The following is a 22,002-nucleotide window of genomic DNA, read 5'->3' on the forward strand; positions in this document are numbered from 1 at the left end:
TTAATGAATTTGCATATATGGATGACATACTTGTTTCCATGTCGATTCAATTTTTATCATTACTCGGATCGGACAGCTAATTGAGGCAAGCCCCATAGTTTTTTTTATTCTTCACGTAAATACCTTTCTAATGATATATCATGCGTTACTGTTGGAGCGGGTACCAAATCCCATACAAAGTGCCCATTGTCCTTTGATTATAGAGTTTCAGCCACATACCATGCGTCACACGGTACAAGTTAAAAAAAAAACTTACGAAATTAATCGATTTTAAATCTTAAAAATATAAAATACATAAGGCACGAAAGAGTTATCGCCTGGTACATAAAAAGCTTAGGAAAGAACATGGTGGGTTTTAGTTAGTAAGAGTCTGACACTCCCTTATGATGCACCCACAACGGGAGGAGTCATTTGATGATTTCCCGCAAAAAAGTACGCTATCGAATACACGAAAATCTGTTAGTTTCTGAGTTTTTTGCAATCAAATCAGACACCATGTTGGACTTTGTTTAGTCATATGTTTATAAATCACGCAGATACATAAATTCACGATTTGTTACGTAAAGTGCAAACTAATTTAAACCTTATTAATTGCTGTCATTGTGTAAACACAAATGATATTTGCTTATTCATCCATTTGCGTCAATTTCAATCTATGCATAGATTAGTAACTGATACCGAATGCTGTTTAAATAATATTAACTGTTTCCCCGAGCAATTGATGGAATATGTTTAATTAATTTGAACAATTGCCGCTTAAATAATAAATTCATTGTTAATGAATAGTTTAATTTTTTAGTAGGTAATAATCTCCTTAAAGGTGAAAGTATACCTGTCAGAATCAACGTCAAAAAAAATCTGATGACGTCATCTGAATTCGCCTGTCAGCTTGTGATACTTCTGTAGTCGGACGATTTGAGGAACTGAGTGACGTTTCCTAAGAGATCATATTATAAGCAATTATAAGGAATTAAAATTCGTAATTCTTATGCTGTCGATAATTCTTAACTGAAAATAGGAAAGATGATTATATATGATTTGTCTATGCATAATTCTTTAAGTGAATATTCATCATCATCATCCTCCGAGCCTTTTTCCCAACTATGTTGGGGTCGGCTTCCAGCCTAACCGGATGTAGCTGTGTACCAGTGCAAGGAGCGACTGCCCTATCTGACCTCCTCAACCCAGTTACAGTGAATATTGAAGTAACAGAACAAACCAAAATAAAATACGATACAAAAATACACTTTCAAATAGTGTCAAAATACAACCGCTGAACAAAACGGCTTTTAAATAATTGAAGTATATCGTTTTAAATTTAATTAACTGACGCATTATAGGAAACGGTCGGTGTGCGGTCGCGTACGCGTGGCGTACTGAGTAACTAGTCGATATCGACCGCAGATGAAACAACAATGTTGTGTTGTTTTGTATGGCGTTAATAACTACAATAATAATGGCGTCCACGGCTGATTTCGGCCACGGCAGCTGTTCAAATTTAAGGAGATCAGCCAGCTGCGCAGGACTTATTATAGTGCACGAGCGTTTGCGCAGACACAGGTGCATTCCCTATTCCTTCACTCTCATAACCCGATGGGACGGCAATCCGACACGACCGGAAAGAGAACTACAATAAAATAAATATACTACGTAATTTGATGTAAAAGCTATCTTTACTAATATCATAAACGTGAAAGTAATTCTGTCTGTGTCAGTCACGCTTTCACGCCTAAAAACTACTAAGCCCAAGTCCAATGATTGGTGACCGATTTTTAGTCGGAGGAAAATAGGAACACACTGTTTGAATAGCAATAGTGTAACGCATACGTACTAGAAAAAGTCGGGTCATGGCTCATAGTTGGCATAGCTTTTCTTAACTATTTTGGGGTCGGTATGCAGTCTAACCCAATGTACCCGTGTTTTATATGGAGCTCATTGCCTATCTAATAGATACACAAATTGCAGGAGCAAGTGTACACTTTGCCTACCATATAATCTTTTCCTTCTCGTCTCAATCCATCCTAAGGTTGTCTGGAAGAGATCGGTCTTAGCGATAAGACCGTCCATTATGTCACCTACTTTAACTAGCTTAAGATCAAAATTGTAAAATTGGTGTACCTAATAAAGAATATCTATCTATCTATCTATCTGACCTCCTCAAGCCGGTACTCCTTGACAAGACTCGTTGTCAGACTTTCTGACTTCTACGTTACGAATGCCAAAGATGTAGACACAAAACAACTTCCTCCTGTGGAGAAATTACTCATTACACTAATAACAATTAAAACAGCAAACTGCGAATAGAATTTATGCTTTGTATTTCTGCAATGTGCAATGTAGTTCATAATATAATATTTAGGTACAGAAACTCAACGGTTGGCTGCCGACGCCAGCCATTTGGGACTACATAGAGCCCTAAGCTTCAGTTACATGGAAGGAATTTTCGTTTCTTTGATATAATTTTCGAATGAAATTCTATACAGTCTAGATTTAGTCTGAATGTTGTCTAGACTTCTATAATATCATTTTGGAAAGTTACAAAACTTTCGTGGAAGGTGTAATCTGGGTTCAAAAGGATTTTTCAGGATTTTCTAACAAAAAATGAACTGGAATTACCTTCATATGAACAAGAAACGATTCGTTTTGCCTACGGGGTAGATTTTTGACATCAACTATCATCCTCAAGCACTATCCTTGATTATAAAAGCAGACCTCAATAGTAAATTTTGTTTTTAGCACCAGAAAATTCAATTGAATTGACGACATGACATGATTAATAATTTTATCCCAAAACTCCATATAACCACAGCCTTACCAAAACAGCGATGATAGAATGTCCAACAAAATAATATTATTAATCTATTTTAAACATACGCTTGTAATTATGATTGTAAATCCGTTTTATTTCAAACATAATAGAAGTGTGTGGTTATGATACTGCGCGGTTCAACTGTGGTTCAATTTGATTAACTGCGCATATGGACACACCGCAGAACAAAAATACGCTTGTTTACTTTCAATTTTGAGTTTAATTGGTATTATTTTGAATTTATATGATGACGGATCATTTTTAAATTAGGTTTTTTGTTAGTGTATTAACGGTTTGAAGGCAGATAAACTCACATAAGTCCAAAAAACGGCATGTTTAATAAAATATTTACTAAGGCATACATTTCCACGAAAACGTCATCTTAGGAAGAAATTCTGATAAAAAAAGTAATTGTCACAGTCATCATACATAGAGAGCCTCTTTTTTCCATGTCCCTGTTATAAAGGGCTCTAGAAGGAGCAAAGGTGGGTTCTAGACTTCGCTATTCTAGATTTCCCGCCGCAAGAAAAAAACTAAAAAGAGGAGATCCCTAAAACGAACTGTGATCATCAATTAGATGTTTGAAACCACTATTTATTTAATCAACCCCACTCTTCACCATATCCTAGCGTTAAATTAGAAAGTTGACACACGAATGAACACGCTACCAAAACTAGATACAAAATTACGTCATAATTTAATCACCAATGAACACACATCGCCTTTATTATAACAGGGTTCATGTTTAAATCATACATCATACAATTGAAATGTGCAAATACAGTCAAGCACGAACTTCCGATATCAAAACATCAAACGTTTCCTAGAATAATTGGCGAATCACGAATTTATGGTTCAATCATGGAGAATAGAATGGAACGAACGGAGATGTCATAACGTAAAATCTCCTGAGAAAATAGCACACCAAAATGCGGGTGTTCGGGGGACGAGGAACATTTCACACGTTATATGGAAACCGCCCTTATTAACCGCCCGAATTAAATGGATTTTCTTTCTTTCTTTCTTTCCTTACTTTCAAAATAAAATCACTAATCAATCGGTTTTAATTTGACAAGGAACCCGAACTAGTGACTGATTACGGCTACCGCACGTTGCTTGACCTACAAGACAGCGCCTGACCTACCTTCTTTATGGCATCTCCGCTGTCTTTCCTTTCTCCATGGTTCATAATAATTTGCTACATTTCCGAATTCATGTTTAGGCTGTAACTATTTTCATAATTTCGGTGGTTGAAACCGCAAAATCAATCCGTGTCACGTTTAGGGGTAGATTTTGACTCAAAGGAAGGGTACGGGGTAGCTATTCTAATTATTTTCCTTTCACAGTAAGGTGACCACAGGGTTAACATGTGGTCCGTTTTGTAAAGTTCAGGGATATGATATTGAAATGTTAGTTATTTTTAGGTTTCGTTATTAATGCTCGGTTTCTATTAGAAACAACTCGTTTTGCTAGCAAATTATAGTTTTGTAAACATTGAGTTTAAAAAAACTCTTTGCAACTAGCGGATTTGTTGCTCAGTTTTTCAAAAAACTACGAAAAAGCGTACGCGCGACTTGCTAAAATTACTAATTACTTACTCTTATAAAAAAAAGTAAACGAGCGTTTCTTATTTATAGAAATAGTACATAAGTAATATCGACTGCATTGGTTTATCTGATATTTTATATTGAACTGCAAGTGACGTTAAGAACATACTTATTGATCAATGAGATTTCAATATTCTTGATAGCTCGTAGCTGACATACTCTTATCCTTCGATCGATTACTCTTTCAGCAATCGAAATGGCATCGAGGATGTCTCTACAAAATATGATATGAGCATTATTTGAAATATTGGTTTGAAGTTTCTCACACCTAGTTCAGGCAATTTAAGTACATTTTGTAATTAAGTTTTTGGAAATAAATTATTTATTTATTTTATTAATATTTTTAACTTCTTTTTTTTTACAGTCGGCTCTAAACAGATTTAACTGGCGAAACCCTAGATATAAAGTCCGTTTCTATGGCTTCTAAAGGTAAACTGAAACTTTTGCAATTCTAGTATATCTACTGTTGTTATAATATTTCTTGTTTTTCTACAATGTTTAGAAAGGTTTCCACTTAATTAAAGCGAAACACCAAAGCTGTTGGAAATAATTAAAATGAGGAATTATATTCTTCCACTGTGGTTTATAATTTATGTTAATTTTTACCACGGAATTTAAGGAAAATATTTTCATTATAATAAACTTTTTTCAAGTTGCTTCCATTTTGTTTAGAGAGAAAGAAACAACTTATTTCAAGATTATAATCTGTCTGATTACAGATTATCTTGGTATCTTAGGAAAGAGTTTACCAACAACATAGACGTTGGTTTTCTATAAATTACTGTTTACTATGAATTTTCGTTTAAATTTTTCAAACCCTCCTGAAGGTTTTTACCTACTCATGACTAGTTTAAACCAGTGCCCGGGTATCTGGAGATGAACCGGGAGATCAGAGACTATTGCAACTTGTAAAACACTTGTACTCAGCTATAACCAGATAGACTGGACGCCCCCAACGTAAGTCAAATGGATGAGCATCTAGTTTAAACTAGATTATTCTATTATTAAAAAAAAACTCGTATATTCCTTTGTTTCTCACTCACACAAATAACCAAGGCATCATATAACGAAGCTAGCAGCACAAATTCAAGATGATATTGTTTGTAAATCTGTATAGATTTAACGGAAACTCGACAGATCAAATACGCCTGCGGACTCGAATATCGGAGCTCGTAATATGAGATAGAAAATAATTTGAAAATGTATACAGTAATCAGACCAGGCTCTGATTTGTAAGCATTGTGTTTCGAGAAGTTCATTTTATGTAGTAAATGAGTTGATTTTGTGCTTTTGTTTTTAAGGCTTCTCATTTGTCTTTTTGTTCATTTGTTTTTTTAATATCTAATTTGTTTTATATAAAGCATCTATAGATAAATAAAAATTTGATATAGCATATAAGATTTTTACGATATTAAGGCTAAAGGATCGACTCAAGTCTTAGGAACGAAGCCTGCCGGGGCTGCGGGATTGTTCGAAAGTGTTACCGCGGTCCTGGTAGGTACATGAAGGGCTCTAGAAGGAACATGGTGGGTTTTAGCCAGTAAGAGTCTGACACTCCTTCGCTGCACCCAAACCGGGTCCTTTGATGAATTCCCATAAAAAAAGGTTGAAAAATCGTCTACAAATTACAAACAATATTACTAGCTAAATATTCGATCCACTCAGATAGTCACTGCATAGAATAAAACAAAGTCGCTTTTTCTGTTCCTATGCCCCTTTGCACACTTAAATCTTCAAAACTACGCAACGGATTTTATTGCGGTTTTTTTTATCAGATACTTATAGTGTTTAAAGAGGAAGGTTTATATGTATAATAACATCCATTAAATAGTGGGGAAATACTGTTATCCCGTCAGAAGCCGGGGCAGGTCGCTAGTAAGTAATAAATGCACGCATTGAAATCAATATCGACAGTTTCCGCACACAGTCTACAGAAGTCTTCGTTTCATTTGTATTTAAATGAGTTCCAATATACTGGGAATACTGTATGTCTACTTACATTGTCTATGTATGTAGATAGTTCGGTGAATTCCGTTGCATTCTGAGACGGTTGGCGTATACCTATTTATGTCTGGCAAATATTTCTAAACGAACAGAATTTAGTAATATCATTATCACGTTTAAGTCCGAAAGAAAAAAAACCTTTTCTTTTGCTTGTAGCAAAGTAACAGCTGGACGGGTTAATCATAAGGTTAAGCAACTCCTGGTGCAGTTCGTGGATGGGTGACCATCTTTTTATAAAGAGTTCCTTCAGTAGTCGAAAGCCAGAAAGTCTGGACCAGGGATCGAACAAACTACTTATTTAATTGTTTTGTTCTTTGAATGAAAGTCAACTGTCAAGTTCTACATGCGTATAAAAGCTTGTAAAATAGATCTAGAATACTTTAAGGGTTCTTGAGTGTTAGTGTCACCTTCAACTGTATTACATTTAATAGAAGGTATCGATCAGACCTAGTTTCCACCAGTATTTTAAGCCTAATCTAGAGTACCTACTTATTTACCTGTGATGATAGACAGAATCATTATTTATTTAAATTGTTTCTATGAACTGTTTACTTGTATCTGTGACCTAATTATTTCGATAGCTAATTAACTCGATGTCTATTGGTTTAAATGAGAACAAACATAATTATTAGTTGTGGTTATTGACACTGGTTCGGTTAGAAAAGTAGTTAAGTTTATTATTTTTTGGTAGTATTTGTCTGCGGTTTAACTAATAATTGCCTAGAGGAGGACATTAAAACTATCTGGGTAGGTATGTATAAATATGTAAATGTTATCCTCACTATAATATTATCAAAACAAATACCTATGACTCTGTCTGTCCTGCTTTCATAACAAAACTATTGAACCAATTTAAATATTTACACTGATCGTCTGAAAAAGGTTATCTCTTGCACCGGTAGCAGTCAATTGTTTGTCGTCGCTCGTATACCCATGACACTGCAAGTACGAATCCAGTATTGCCGGGTGGTAAAACCAAGCAGAAAATCCGCTAGTGTGAAAGCGTTCTACACCCATCGACGTTTACACCCAAGACACAGTGATCAATGATTGATTACTTAAAAAACATGAATTTGATTTTTATACTCTTAATAAATAACTACAAAAACCAATTTCACAATCTAACAAAAAGGGTTTTCATGTTGAAAATCACTCAACAATTCTGATTGTTCCATGAATACTGAATATTATTTGACTATGTATAACAGTCTATGCTAAGACTCTAATCCTTAATAGGTAACCCGGGTTACAACTAACCGTAGTTCGGTAACAGCGGTTATCAGTAGGGTGACCATAAAACAAGCCGCTTCGGAAACCCTTTAAGAAAATTTGGGATTCAGTGTGTGGAACCAAAGATTTATTGTCAGTAAATGTTGTCCCTTTAAAGGGGTAAAATATGTGCACCCTTTAAGTTTGTTTGTGTAAGAGGTATTTTTAAAGGAAAATGCTTGAGTGTTGTGAGAGATTAGAGACTTTTTTGTTTAAAAATTGATTTACGCATTATTATTTTTAATGATTTTAATCAGATTAATTAACATGAATTATTTATTACTAGCTTTCCGCCCGCGGCTTCGCCCGCGTGGAATTCGGTTATATTTCGGTATAAATCACAACTATAAGAAAACTTCTCATTCCCACGGAAAAATCTAAGAAGCGCGATGTAACGCTGGATACGATTAGTTGTTAAACCAAAACTGAATGGTACACTATATTATACGTTTTCCCTTGTGGAGCAAAAACATGCAGATTTTGGGCACTGGAAACCCGGGAACACGCTACATAGAGCTGACCATGCGAAAAACAATGTTTTTCTAAGTGTACTCCAGCAACCCTTAGAGTTTGGCCTTGTGCTTTATTAATGGTCATTGCAAATGAAACCCTTATAGGAAATTGTAGTCTTTTAAATTGAAATGGGAGGTCTGTTGGAATTGGGTTAGCAGCGGTGAGGGAGTGTCAGACTCTTACTGACTAAAATCGTCGTGTTCCGTCCTAGGCCTTTTATATACCAGGGCCGCGGTATCTCTTTCGAACAACCCGCAGCCCCGGCTGGCCCTGGCCCTACTGGGCCTCACTGATTTCAAAACACCTTAAGACTAATTCGCGGCGAACCTTAACACCGCGATACAGAAAAGCACAACGCCATCTATCGAGCTATCGGGAAGCTCGCGATTGAACAATGAGCTACAGGTTAAAGCGCGAGATATCATTGCATTTCTTACGTATCTTAAAAAAACAACGTCACCACGTTTTAAAAAGCTATCATTCCACTTCTTACGTATTTTAAAAACACATCGTTACCACGTTTTAAAAACACCCAGCGCCATCTATGGCATACCTTAAGAACTAAATAACTTATACTATAACTATAACTAATACTATAACTAATACTATAAGTATTAATAATTATACCAATTAGTAATTCGTTGAATTATAGTTATTTCAGGATAAGTAGATGTAAAAAAAACAGTTAAGACGATAAAACAAATTGTACGTCATCCCTCGGGAATTCCTCATTTTCGAGGATTCATTATCGTATCATTTAGCTTCTAAATTTATATGTTCATATTCGTTTGCAATATATAAGTAGATGTAAAAAAAACAGTTTAGACGATTAAACAAATTGTACATCATCCCTCGGGAATTCCTCATTTTCGGGGATTCATTATCGTATCATTTAGCTTCTTTTACATGTTTATATTCGTTTGCAATATATTACCTAGTTTTAAACGACACACAGCGCCATCTACAATCCATCCATCAAGCAAACAATATTTTTGTTTTCCCTCGGGAATATCTATTTTTTCGGGATAAAAAGTACCCTATTATTTAATCCGGACTTCTAACTTTACGTCTGCAAAATTTCAAAGCAATCGGTTCAGTAGTTACGGCGTGAAAGCGGAACAAACAAACAAACAAACAAACAAACAAACTCACTTTCCGATTTATAATATTAGTAAGGATGTTTTAGGTACTCAACAACATGCGAGTTCAGCGCTTTGAGTACCTATGTTCAAATTCCTTTAAATTGGGGCCTTTTCCCGCAGTAGACATTTTTGTGATAACCACAACGACCCTCTTTTAAACACCCTTTTTTTTTTTAATACTATTTGTCTTAATATCACTTCTGAATTTCATATTTTCACAAATCACTTACCACCAAAAGTAACTCAACTCCTACCGACAGTTCCAAACAAAATTTAATTTAAACAAAGTCCAAATCGGATCGCATGGTCCCCTTATCTAACTGAGCTGAAGTTTTAATTGAAACGCTCCGATGCGACTGTGAAATCTTATAGTCCATTACAATCAGTGTTATCGTGGAAATTAGAAGACTCTGCTCTGTGGACAAAACTCCAACTTAGATGATGAAGATAAGTATGTGATATTAGAGTACGTGGCTTTGGTTATTATTGTAATAATAGTTTTAGCAGTGTTTTAAAGTAGTGGGTATTTTTAGGTGGTGCTTAGATAATTGTGAAGGTTGCATTTATGCAAAGAGCCAACTCATTTGGTTCTTGAGTTAGGTACATTTACGAAAAGATTGTACGCCTTTTTAAAAGGTCGGCAAAGTACTGTCATCTTCTCTTCTGTTTGCGGGTCATACAGTTATTGACAGTATGCTGCCAAACGTAGTTTTACCAAAACAAATCCTGTTTATCTTGCACACCATCCTCCTAGTTTTTCCAAACTATGTTGGGGTCGGTTTCCAGTCTAACTTAGAGAATAAAAATCAGGTATATCAGTATTCTTGCAAACGGGACTATTTAGTTGCACCTCTATTAAGGGTATCGTTTATCCCAAAAACGAGCGAAGTAATGGGACACCCATCTGTTTTACTATCGATAAGAATCCACTCGATTAAAGTCTTACTTATCCAACGCAGATTAAGACAGAAATCAAAGGCTAATTCTATAATCTATATCTTCATTACTAAGCATTAAAATTGCTTAAAAATCGCGGTATAGTCACGTTTCTAATTCGGTAAACTTGATCTTTATCACAATGGTCCAAAAGTTCCTTCACTTAGAGGTAGAATACCCGCAGACTGCACATTAAATAGTCGGCCGATACTTGGCCCAATGTACGAAAACTTTTTTTAAGACAATCGCGAATTCAATCAAAGTTTTGAGTCGGTCTGATACCGGCCAAATACCTGATCGTTGCTATATGCGTACTCCCATCATCTCCATACTGATTTATGAGCCCAAACAAACTGTAGGTCAACTAAAAGTTTTCAGTGTGGACGTACTCTTAATTGCCTACTTTAGGGGGCGTTCCGACCTCATATCGGATGTCCGATCGATCGGTCCCATAATACGAGCATCTAGGTACTTGAGAGTCTTTGTATCGTTTTCTCAATTGAATTTTCGAAGATACTGCAAAAGCAATTTGTGGTTTCATCAGTACTTTGTTGTTTACTTACAGCGTTATGTTCAAAGGGAGTGATTGTATGAAAATCAATGCTGTACAGAACAAAGGCTATTCTTATTGTGTTTGACATAAAAGTTTGTCGATTACAGAGTTTTCACACTTCCAGCTACTGAATTTTCGGTAAGGCATTAATAAATGTCGTGGTGGCATAGTGGTTAAAGCATCAGATAAATATATTTTGGACACCAATGATTCAGTGCAGGTGAAGAAAAAATCTTTAGGAAACTAGGGCTTTTAAAACCACCATAAGAAGGCGTTATTAATAAACGCTCATTTCTTCTCTGTATGAGAAGAAGTTTGTGCCCAGCAGAGAGTCAATTAAACAACTGACAATGATGATATTGCACATGTAAAACAGCCTGTTAAAAATAATTCTATTTGTAGTATATCTCTGCATAAGTTATATAGGAAACTGTTAGATGAATGATAAAAAAGTTATATCAGTGCCTATTTCCAAAATAAAAGTTCTTAAACAAATCTCAAGGGGCAATCCCGTCACAATATAAATCCTCTCCAAGGAAGTCCGTATCCATCATACAAAAAGGTACTTCTTATTTATTTACCACTAGCTTTTTCCCTGGTTTCACTCGCTTACAGAGGAAATTACTAAAAAAAGTAGCCTAAGTTTCTTCTTGTACATCAGCTTAGTGCCTGTGAATGTCACATCAAAATCGGTCTTTCCCTTTCAGTGATTAGCCGGAACAAACAGACCGACAGAAAAACAAAACTTGATGAAATTGTTTTGGTATATCTGTTTAATATAACAAACAGACACTCCAATTTTATTCACTTTTAAACAAATCCTCGTATGATGTGACATACATTAAAGATTATTCTCTGCTAACCCCCCTTGGGAGTATCCTTGAAGATACGGTAGCTACGGAGCCAATATCCGATGTCCACGGAGTAAGAAACATGAGTGGAGATGCCATAATGCAGGTAGGTCAGGCGCCTTCTTCTAGGTCAAATTCGTACGTTGGGCATGACCAAAACGATCAGTTACAAGTGGACTAACGAGGCGTTCGAGTTCTTTGAGACATCTGTCAACGATTGTTGGTCCAAAGGGTCCAAATAAGGCGTATAAATGCGAAAACAGTAAAGTTCTTCGTCCTCCGCATTTTGGCGCGCTACTTTCTTAGGACATTTTCCGTTATGGCATCTCCGCTAGTCATTTAGTTCTCCATGCTGATGTCCTATCGATCTGACACAGAATAACACTAAAATGTACTTGCGAGAAATGTTGTACTAAGCCATATCGGGTTTTTAATGGGGGAAATGGGGTACGAGAATATTCTAGACTAGGTTTTAGTGCGTTAGATTAAAGCTTAGGTACGCTTAGGTTGTGTTTCTATAGCTATATTATAAACTTAAAAGGCTCTGAAGCAATTAGATCGATTTGAAAAATTCTGCCACTGTTGGGAATCTGCATTATCACAGGCTGACATAGACTATATTTTATCCGAGCATAGGATGCAGTTTTCATGGAAAGAGAGTAAAACCGCTGAAAACGTGTATGATTTTCCATGATTTTCTTTCGTTTTATATTGACTGGATGAAAGCCGGCCTGAGATTTTACTACTTAGACTTAAATAACAGTAACGATACACTACAACTCTATATTCAAGGCAAGCTCGACTAATAAACCGGGATCGGCTGACAAGGCTGACCCTATTATATTCCTAACCTCGACGGTAACGAAATTCCATCAACTACACCTTCAGCCTATTAGTTACAGAAAACCCTAATAAATCAATTAACCCACTTCGAGCCATTCGTAGCATTGACCTTGTTATTTTCTTTTGGTATACTCCCTGTCGCACCCGCATGGTTTGAGACTGGGAATTTTGTTACCTATTTATTACCAGGATTTACTTGAGACCTGGTGTCTGGTGGCATGTTGCCACCCGGTGCCAGCTGGGAATTTTGTTTCCAATTCTCACCTGAAGGCAAACCATGTGACTCATGCGATGACTGGGTATGTATCTAAGGGTATACAGCAATATACATATTAAAAAGAGACAGAGACTACATAATAATATGGGTATTAATTTTTTAATTAAATTGTCATCTTAAACGATTTGATGGCAACAACTATCCAGTCACCACCTGTGAATAGGCAATTCATTTTACCCATTCTCTTCATCCTCGAGTTTCCTCCTTCAGTGCCTTGAACTACACCTTCAGTCATAAATAATTTATTTACGTAGGAACAACTGGGAACATACCGTTCTTTTGCCAAGAAAACGACCCTTAAGATAAGTAAGAAATCAAATCAAAACCAACTTGCTTTAAGTAGCTTATAACACTCACTACTTTCCTTCTATTAAAAGCTTACACGGGAAACGTTTTAAATCGGACGCTGTATGCCTTTTTAAGATTTTCTTTAGAAGTACCGTTATACAGGCAGTGAAAAAGTTATTTTTGGTTACGTTTCTGTGAAGGTAAAAGCGGAAAAATAAATTGGAGTTCGATAAAAATATTTGTTGTTTGTGTTCTATGTGTTTTTAGTTCTGGAGTGAAATTGTGATGGTCTAGATTTTTTAAAGCATATTTAAACTTATGGGGGAGTATATGACAAATGGGAATATTTTCATGGATATCATGTTCACTGATTTATCATTTTTATAATTTCAAGAAATCGAACGTCTATTTAACACCCTGTTAGGGTAAACTATTACAGCGATTTCTATATATTACTGAAAGTAGTTACCTTGCCAAAAATGAGATTAAAATTTGACCAGGACACTATGTATTTTCTTATTTTCTCGTTTTTGTATAACCATACGTTTTCTCTTCTGTAGTTATTCTTATGTACCTTCTAGCTGGTGGATGCTATTTTTAGTTTTATAAATTTTATCACATGACGTGACTGGTAAATAACTTATTTACCAATCAAAGCTTGAGTACAAAAATACAATAAGAAGCTCAAGAAGTTTATCTTTGACTAGATCTCTATAACAATAAAATAAATAATCTTTTGTTACCCTAACAATATGATAAAAAGTAAGCCCTGATTTTCCATGACAGTTGATCTTACACGTGTTTAAATAAAAACTTTTTATCCGGGTGCGGTAAGAAGCAGGACGCGGGCGAAACCACTAACAAAAGCTGACCTTAAATAAGTTTTACAAAAGTATTATTATCCCTTCATTTCTTGATAGGAAATCATCAAATGACCCCACTCGCTGTAAGTGGACGCTGTAAGTCGCAGCGAGAGGGAGTGTCAGACTCTTACTGACTTGAACCCACCATGTTCCTTCTTGAATCCTTTATGTACCAGAGCCGTAGTAACTCTTTCGAACAAGCCCTAATTATTTTCCCTCCTTGCTTCATATTCCTCAATGCTGAAGATGACCTCCCTTGTTCATCACACAGAAGTATTATTAAGTAAAAGCAAACAACTTTTAAGTTTATCAGAACAACGTATGTAACTCCCACTTAACCGGCTAATGAGCCCAAATTCTAAGTACATAAACATAATTTAGCATATCTATAAAACCCTTTTGTTCCATTTAAAGCAAGTTCCCTGTCCCTAGGCGATGTTTCTTACTCTTTTGACTTGTCAGGTACATGTCTTCGCGAAGTAAGATCATATTTCGTCTTTAGGCGGATCCACCCGTGAAATTGGTTGTTTATTTTGTATGTCAGACTCTTCATACGGTGTTGCTTGCTTGCTGGCTTCAAAATATCGTTCTACTTAAAATTTAGAAGAAAGTTTTTGTATGTGTATGCTTGTTCTTCTTTTAAGGTAAAAGTTCGGAAAAAAAAAACATTTTTCAAAGTCCCTCGATGTAGAGCTAATTTTGTGCTACAATAAATGGTGCAATCTTTATGACTTGTATATCTTAAATCATAAATGACTTGGTGGTAATAAAGTTAGAATACCTAATTGTAGATAGACTACTTTTTATCCATGCGCAGGAAGTAGTTCCAACAAGGAACAGGTAGTGTTGTTATATTTATGCAATAAATAGAAACTTATAGTGAGCTGTAAAAATTTAAGCTTTGCCTTAAAATATCAGTTAAATGGTAAAGTGAAAATTTCGTTCACCATTTTGGAGCAGGTAGACATAAAGCTATCAAGTTTTAACAAATAGATCAACACAAAATATATTGAACTAGTTTTTTTTATAAATATAGGTATGCTGTATATAAACATTCATAATTACTCAAACGCCGTTTTGATGCAAACGTACAAACAGACACTCCAATTATATTTATTTGTGTAAAAGATTTAGCCAAATTAATGGTGTGTATTTTCTTTTTATTTTGTTTATGGGGCGTTGTTTTCATGGATTTGCTAGTTACACGGCGGTTTGACGTTTGTGAAGAATAATGGTGAATTATTTTTATGGTTTTAGGTATGATGAAAATTGAGGTCTTGTGAATGTGGCGTTTTCTTTAAAAATGGCTCCAATCTTTTGATCCTTTTTTGGCAAGTGTAATTTCGGAGCTATTTCAAGTTCAAAAGAGACAAATTAATTTTTAATTTATAGATAAACTACCAATAAAGACCCGTAAGAAGATACAAGCCAAAAGCCTTCAAAACGCCACCTATATAATTTAAAAAACGAAGTACATATTAATGCTGGAATATATTTACTTTCCACAACCTAATTTTGCGCAACCATTCATTCTTCAATTACAAACCCCATTAATCACCTGTATGGCCTCAACTAACAAAATAAATAAATTACAATTTGAAATGCGAATATCATTTACTTCAACCGCTGACTGCAAAATATTACCATTTACCGAGACTCCGACATTAAACTTTCGTTTATAAGTAGGTAGGAACTCCAACAATTGTGAAGTTTTAATTGAAACCTCAGCGTCTCGTCTTAAGTTTATACCATTGCCAAGTTCCATTGTATGCAGAATAGTATACAATCACTTATAGAGTTGTCTTTGGTGCGAAACTATTTTAATTCTGTGTACTGTATGGCTTGTCTTATGTCTGAGTAGGTGTAAGAAAATGATCCTTGTCCTAAACTATGTTGGGCTAGGCTTTCAGCCTAATCAGTTGCAGCTGGGAACCAGTGTTTTACATGTAGCGACTGCCTATCTGACCTCTTCAATCCTGCTACCTGGGCAACCCGATACCTCTTGGTAAGACTAGTTACCAAACTTTCTGGCATTTGACTACCCGTAACAATTGTCAGAGATGTGTGAGTGGCAACTGGGTTCCACCAATTTAACGTGCCTTTCAAAAGGCGAAAGAACAGCTCGTCAAGGCATGTTTGAAATTGATCATGACTTTGATCATTCGCAGGGTTGATTCCCCTTAATAAGCCTAATTTCCTTAGAGCTAATTGTTCATCATTACATCATCATGAATGAAATACATATAACTGTCGCATTTCCTGGAAACAACTAATTAGGCCTATAAACTCTAGATACCAAAGCCCCATTTTCCTACACTAGTATTATCACAGAAGTAATATTATCATATTCATTCAACTTTCCCGAATAAACTTTGGATCCCAACACTGGGATTACTATAGACTGATTATGTAAAATTAAGACTGCAGAGACAAGCCTTAATTTATTTCCTCATATTTAAGTTTTGGAAAGTTCGCAAAACCCAAAACTTGAGCAAATGAGCACCTCTAAAGTTTCTCCAAGTTTAACTTAACAGTTTTAATCCTCTGTTTTATAATACACTCGTAACTTAGAGTTTCATGTGTTTTGTGAGGAGTTCCACAAGCGATAAGTAAGCTAGATTTTGTTCTTTAGGGCCTTTTATCATGTTTTCGAAGTCTCTTCCAAACACGAGAATTCAACATCTTCGAAAACTTTTATGTGCTTCAAACTAAACAAGAATGTCAGGAATAGAGCGATAATAATCACGACTATCAAAATCAAAATATTGAAATATTTCCGATGTTCGGTAATACTATATGTATACGTAAATCTTATCTGCGTTATAATATCATAATCCCCGTTGATTGACGTCCCATCGGACTATGAGAGTGAGGTAATAGTGAGTGCACCTGTGCTTGGCAAATACACTAAAATATGTGCTGTGCAGCTGGCTGATCTCCTTATAGAGAACAGCCTCCGTGACCGAAACCGGCCTTAGACTACATGATTACAAACTGAAATTCAGCTGGCTATTCAAACATAATAAAAAAAAACAATCTCAATAAAACAGTAATAAAATGGAAACAGTTACTTGCTACATTGCATTGCATATAATTTTATTCTTCCCAACTATTTGCACCAGTCGCAAAATTTCAAGAAAAATAGCTGGAGGTCAGGATGCTGATGAAGATGAATATCCATACGTAGTCAGACTAGACCATCAAGTTACAATCACAGGAACATTGAAAACAGAAATTGTATTTTTTCAAATTTGCACCTGCACTGTGTTACATGCGATTTGGACCCTGACCGCTGCACATTGTTTGGGTCTAAAGAGTTTTAAAGCTGCCGGTAATATAACAAGAGAGCCAGTAATCAGATATGGTGCAGTTGGAATGTTACCTTGGGCGACCAGCGAGGTTAGAGCAGTCATCATACACCCAGCCTTCCGAAAGAACATTGCGACATCAAGTCTGGCTAATGATATAGGATTGGTTAAAACATCGCCAATTTCACTAGGACGTTATGGAAGAATAAGTGGTCTAGATTTTGCTACCTTAATTGGACATGAAGTTATAATAGTAGGTTATGGAGATACGGTATCAACTCATAATTTGATAGACGATGCGTCATCTTTGGGGATGTCTTTACAAATGACAAAGGTTATTATAGTGCCTTGTGATAAAGAGAAAATGGATATGACTCCAGCAGTATGTGTAGCTAGAAGATGTAGCAAGTCTTCTGGGGTCTGTCTTGGTGACTCGGGAGGACCAATGATCCATGCATCAGGTATTGTCGGACTCAACTCAATGTGGACACGTACTATGAGAACATTGTGTTCTTTGAAAGCAAACAGTTCAAACTATGATGTTGCAGTAATAACACCAATTAGTCCTTTCATTGATTGGATAAGTGATACTGTATATGAGTCTGTGTTTTCAAAAAGGATGAAATCATTTGAGGAATACAATATAATGAAAATGTATAAACGTAGAAATAAATAAATAAATAAATGGACAGAACTGTGAAGAGGATTTGAAAGATTTTTTTATTCAGGAAGAATTATAACCATTTGAAGATGAAAATGCATATTTGAAGACAGATAGAGGAAGAACCGGTTCATTGAAAAACTTCTGCAAAATGTGATAAAACTGGGGAAGTTAAAGTAAATGTGGAATGAACATAAAACTGATGTTATCTATAATTAAAATAAATAGATAGGAAAAATGTTTACAAAAAATAATTTCCGATACCGGGAATCGAACCCGAGCCTCCTGGGTGAGAGCCAGGTATCCTAGCCACTAGACCATATCGGATGTCTACTGGGAGCTAAAATATTGGTTTTCCACAAGAAAACTTTGTAAAATTAACAAAAAAAAATATGGTTATTTTAACAACTATTAAAATAAATATTAAAAATAAGAAAATATTAAGAAAGAAATTGTTCTATGTGTTATGTATTGTTTTAAGTAGGTATTTAAGTAGACTGAGACACGCAAAATGTAGAGTAGAGCAACAGTAATTTGTGTTAATTATGTAAAATAAAAAATATAGACAGACATACACAAACACAAAACAAAAACACATAATGGGTCTGCTGGAAGAGATTTCTTTTGAAATGAGCTGTGCCTTTGTATATTTTTTATCTATTTTTATTATTGTTTTGTGTGTAACTGTGTACATAAACTGTTAAATAAATAAACATCAAAGTAATTTATGTCCAAACAATTTATTTAATTATTTACAACGCACTCTCTTCACATCCTTATGCAAAGAAAACTAAGTTTTATTCATGTTAAAAATACCTACATTGCGTTTGAAAGTTTCCGACCTCCATATTCAGTATGCTTATAAAGCAGGTAACAGACATATAGTATTTGTTACAACTCTATGTTTATAGACACGTAAAGGGTACTTCAGATAAACGTTAGCGACGCGCGGCTTCAGCAGGCAAATCTGTTTAGATGTTTGCTTTTCCATATTTTTTAAATGGTATAGTAAGGCATTTGCACTGTTGTTTTAAATTTTTTAGAAAAATATGTATCTATACTTATATCAAAAAGCTGAACAGATTGTTCGTTTGCTTGAACCCGCTAATGTCGGGAACTTTTAAGCCGATTTGAAAAAAAAAATTAAAGCGATACCATCCAACGATGCATCTTTCTTTATTGTAGGATTGTAAGCAACTAGTTATATTAAAAAATCATTTTTTATTACAAACACGAGGAAGCGGCGTGCTCGAACGTGCTCGACTCTAAAAAGCTTATGTGGGTTCTGTGAACACCCTATGTGTAGAATTGAAAGACTCCGAAGAACCCATTGGCTATTTTCAACTACAAAGTAATCCTACTATCCTACTAATATTATAAACGCGAAAGTTTGTATGTATGGATGTATGGATGTTTGTTACTCTTTCACGCAAAAACTACTGAATGGATTTTAATGAAACTTTACAGTAATATAGCTTATACATCAGAATAACACATAGGCTACAATTTGTAAACATATTGTTCGAAATACTAAACCTGCGCAGACGAAGTCGCGGGCACCAGCTAGTTTGAAATATATCAATTCAAACATAATGTATAATAAATCATAAAAAAATACGTAATCCTAACAAGTTATAAACCGCTGCGGCCCGCACGATCGTCTGTAAAGCATCTAAAGCAACATTTTTTATTACAAACACGACGAAGCGGCGTGCTCGAACGTGCTCGACTCTAAAAAGCTTATGTGGGTTCTGCGAACACCCTGTGCGGAATAGAAAGACTGCGGATTTTTACGCCAGATTGAAGTAAAGGCTTGTTACCTTGCCGTATTGGGTACTAGATGTGGTCTTAGTAAGTAGCTGTTGAATAAATATAAATACTGCACAATGCACAATTCAGAATATTACATTCAATCATTATTTAGTCAACCGATAACAAAGACAATGACATCGTCAAATATCTTTGCCTCTTTGAACTACTACTGTGTTGTTTTGTTCGTGTATTTAGACTACTGTGAAGAAGTAAGGAGCCAATTTGAGAGCGTTATAGTTATTTGACAAGCAATATGTATACCACCTGAACCTAGTTACTACAGACTATCCAACTCTAGAGATCCAACATCTTTCTTGTATCAATTAATCTAATCTAGTAGTATCTTATGAGCTTAATTCATAATGCTGCTTTGATTTATCATCGAGGATACATAATTTTATGATGAAAGTAGCCATTCTCTTGACCAGAGACCGTCATGCCAGTTTGCAAAAAAGATCTAAATCTAGTTGAAGTTGAAGGCAAATCGTAAACCAGTAAAAACAGTGCCTAAACAATCGTCTGCCTAGCCTTGCAGCCAACAGTCCCGGTGTTATAATTTGTGAGCAAAATAAATCATGCTGTATGTAGCAGCGGCGTGCACAAAATTGCAATATTATCCTCGTATTTCCAGCTTATAATTCGTTCACTGTGTTGCACGTTGTCGTCGTATGATATGTTGGTCTTTGTATTTATAAGGCAATATTAATATTTTACTTACTGGTTTATTATTTTAGTTACTGGTTTTATTAAGATTATGACATTTATCGAGCCTTTGCACAACGTTGGGGTTGGCTCCCAGTCTAAGCGGATGCAGCTGAGTATCAGTGTTTTACTTCGAGCGATTGCCTATCTGACCTCCTCAAACCTGTTATTTAGACTAACCGATAGCCGATCAGACGTTTATCAAGTCTAGCAATATTATTCTCTGAATTCTCCACTTCGCCCGCCTTCCGAAGGAAGAAATAACATACATCCTTCCTCAGTTTGAATCTATGGACATCTCACTTTGAAATAGTTCTTTTCAAATCAGACCAGCGGTTCTTGAGATTAGAAGTTTCATGTTTAGTATTCATTGACTCTCGCTACTTCATATTTTTCCCCAATTCTCCTGCTAATCCATGTCACTTCTGCCACTAAAATCTACAGCTTCGGCGCACGTGTAATAAGGTGAGACGGTACGAAACTATTTCTTTGTATGACAATACGCTTTGTGCTGACCGAGAACACGGAGATTAAAACTTTATACGACGCTTGACGCCAATGGATTTACGTTGGACCTGAAATTTCAGGTGTTTGGAGATTATTTTTGAAGTACCTATGTACTATCTGGAGATTTCTTTAGCTGGGGTCGTCTTTGCCAGTCTGAGGCGTAATATGCAGTAAAAATATTGCATTCTAGTAACTGGTACGGTTTTTATGAAGCGCTTGGGCACCATGATAATATGCCCTGCTGCTGGCTGATCTTCTTATATGAGAACAGCCGCCGTGACCGAAATAGGCCTTGGACCCCATTATACGAATTTTAGTAATTTCGTGGAGATAGGTTAAATTAATCATGCTTAACTTATTATAATTGATTCTCTTCTTCTCTCTTATTCTAAAGAGTCTTCTTTGTATTCTAAACTGTCTCATTCTTATAATATTTTCCAAGACCAATAAGGCAGTTATAAATAAACCTACTCCAATGAACAGTTCTATATAAGACACTGACAAAATGTCGATAAACAGAATCGATGCAGATAACACTAAATCTCGCTACGTAAGCCTAAAGGATTTATCGATAAAAAGACTAATGACAACGTGTTGTGTAACTAGAAGACTAACAAGGCTGTTAAGGTACCTTTTCGAAGAACGCATCAGCCGCAAGCGGCACATGGCGGCCGGTTTGTTTCAATCGGGCGCGGGTAAGGTATCAATATTATAGTCAGAGCATAATCTATACTAAAATAAAGAGGAAATATTTTTGGCTCCGAAACTAAATCGATTTAAAAAACTCTTTCACTGTTGAAAAGCTACGCTTTTCTCAAACAACATAGGCTATATTTTAAGTCGGTACGAATAGTACCGCGAGGGACGCGGGAGAAACCGCAAGAAAACGGCTATTAACGGAATATAATGTATGTGACAGCATTGGACGCATCAGACATCAGCCTATGCTGTGTAAACCCAGTGGTGAATCGCTGGCCGTTCGCCGCGCGTTTCACGCCTGTTTTGAAAGAGAACCTTAAAGGATAAAGCCTACGTTTGTAACTAATGATGCGTGGGT

General features: G+C 35.7%; 1 non-coding gene across 1 annotated transcript; it reads right to left on the reverse strand.

Annotated features, from left to right (window-relative positions):
• Positions 1–18,179: 18,179 nt before the first annotated feature.
• Positions 18,180–18,251, reverse strand: Trnae-cuc (transfer RNA glutamic acid (anticodon CUC)). The gene has a single exon. It is a non-coding gene; the product is annotated as a tRNA-Glu (tRNA).
• Between the last annotated feature and the right edge of the window lie 3,751 nt (positions 18,252–22,002).

Source organism: Helicoverpa armigera, chromosome 15, assembly GCF_030705265.1.
Source record: "Helicoverpa armigera isolate CAAS_96S chromosome 15, ASM3070526v1, whole genome shotgun sequence".
Taxonomy (NCBI): domain Eukaryota; kingdom Metazoa; phylum Arthropoda; class Insecta; order Lepidoptera; family Noctuidae; genus Helicoverpa; species Helicoverpa armigera.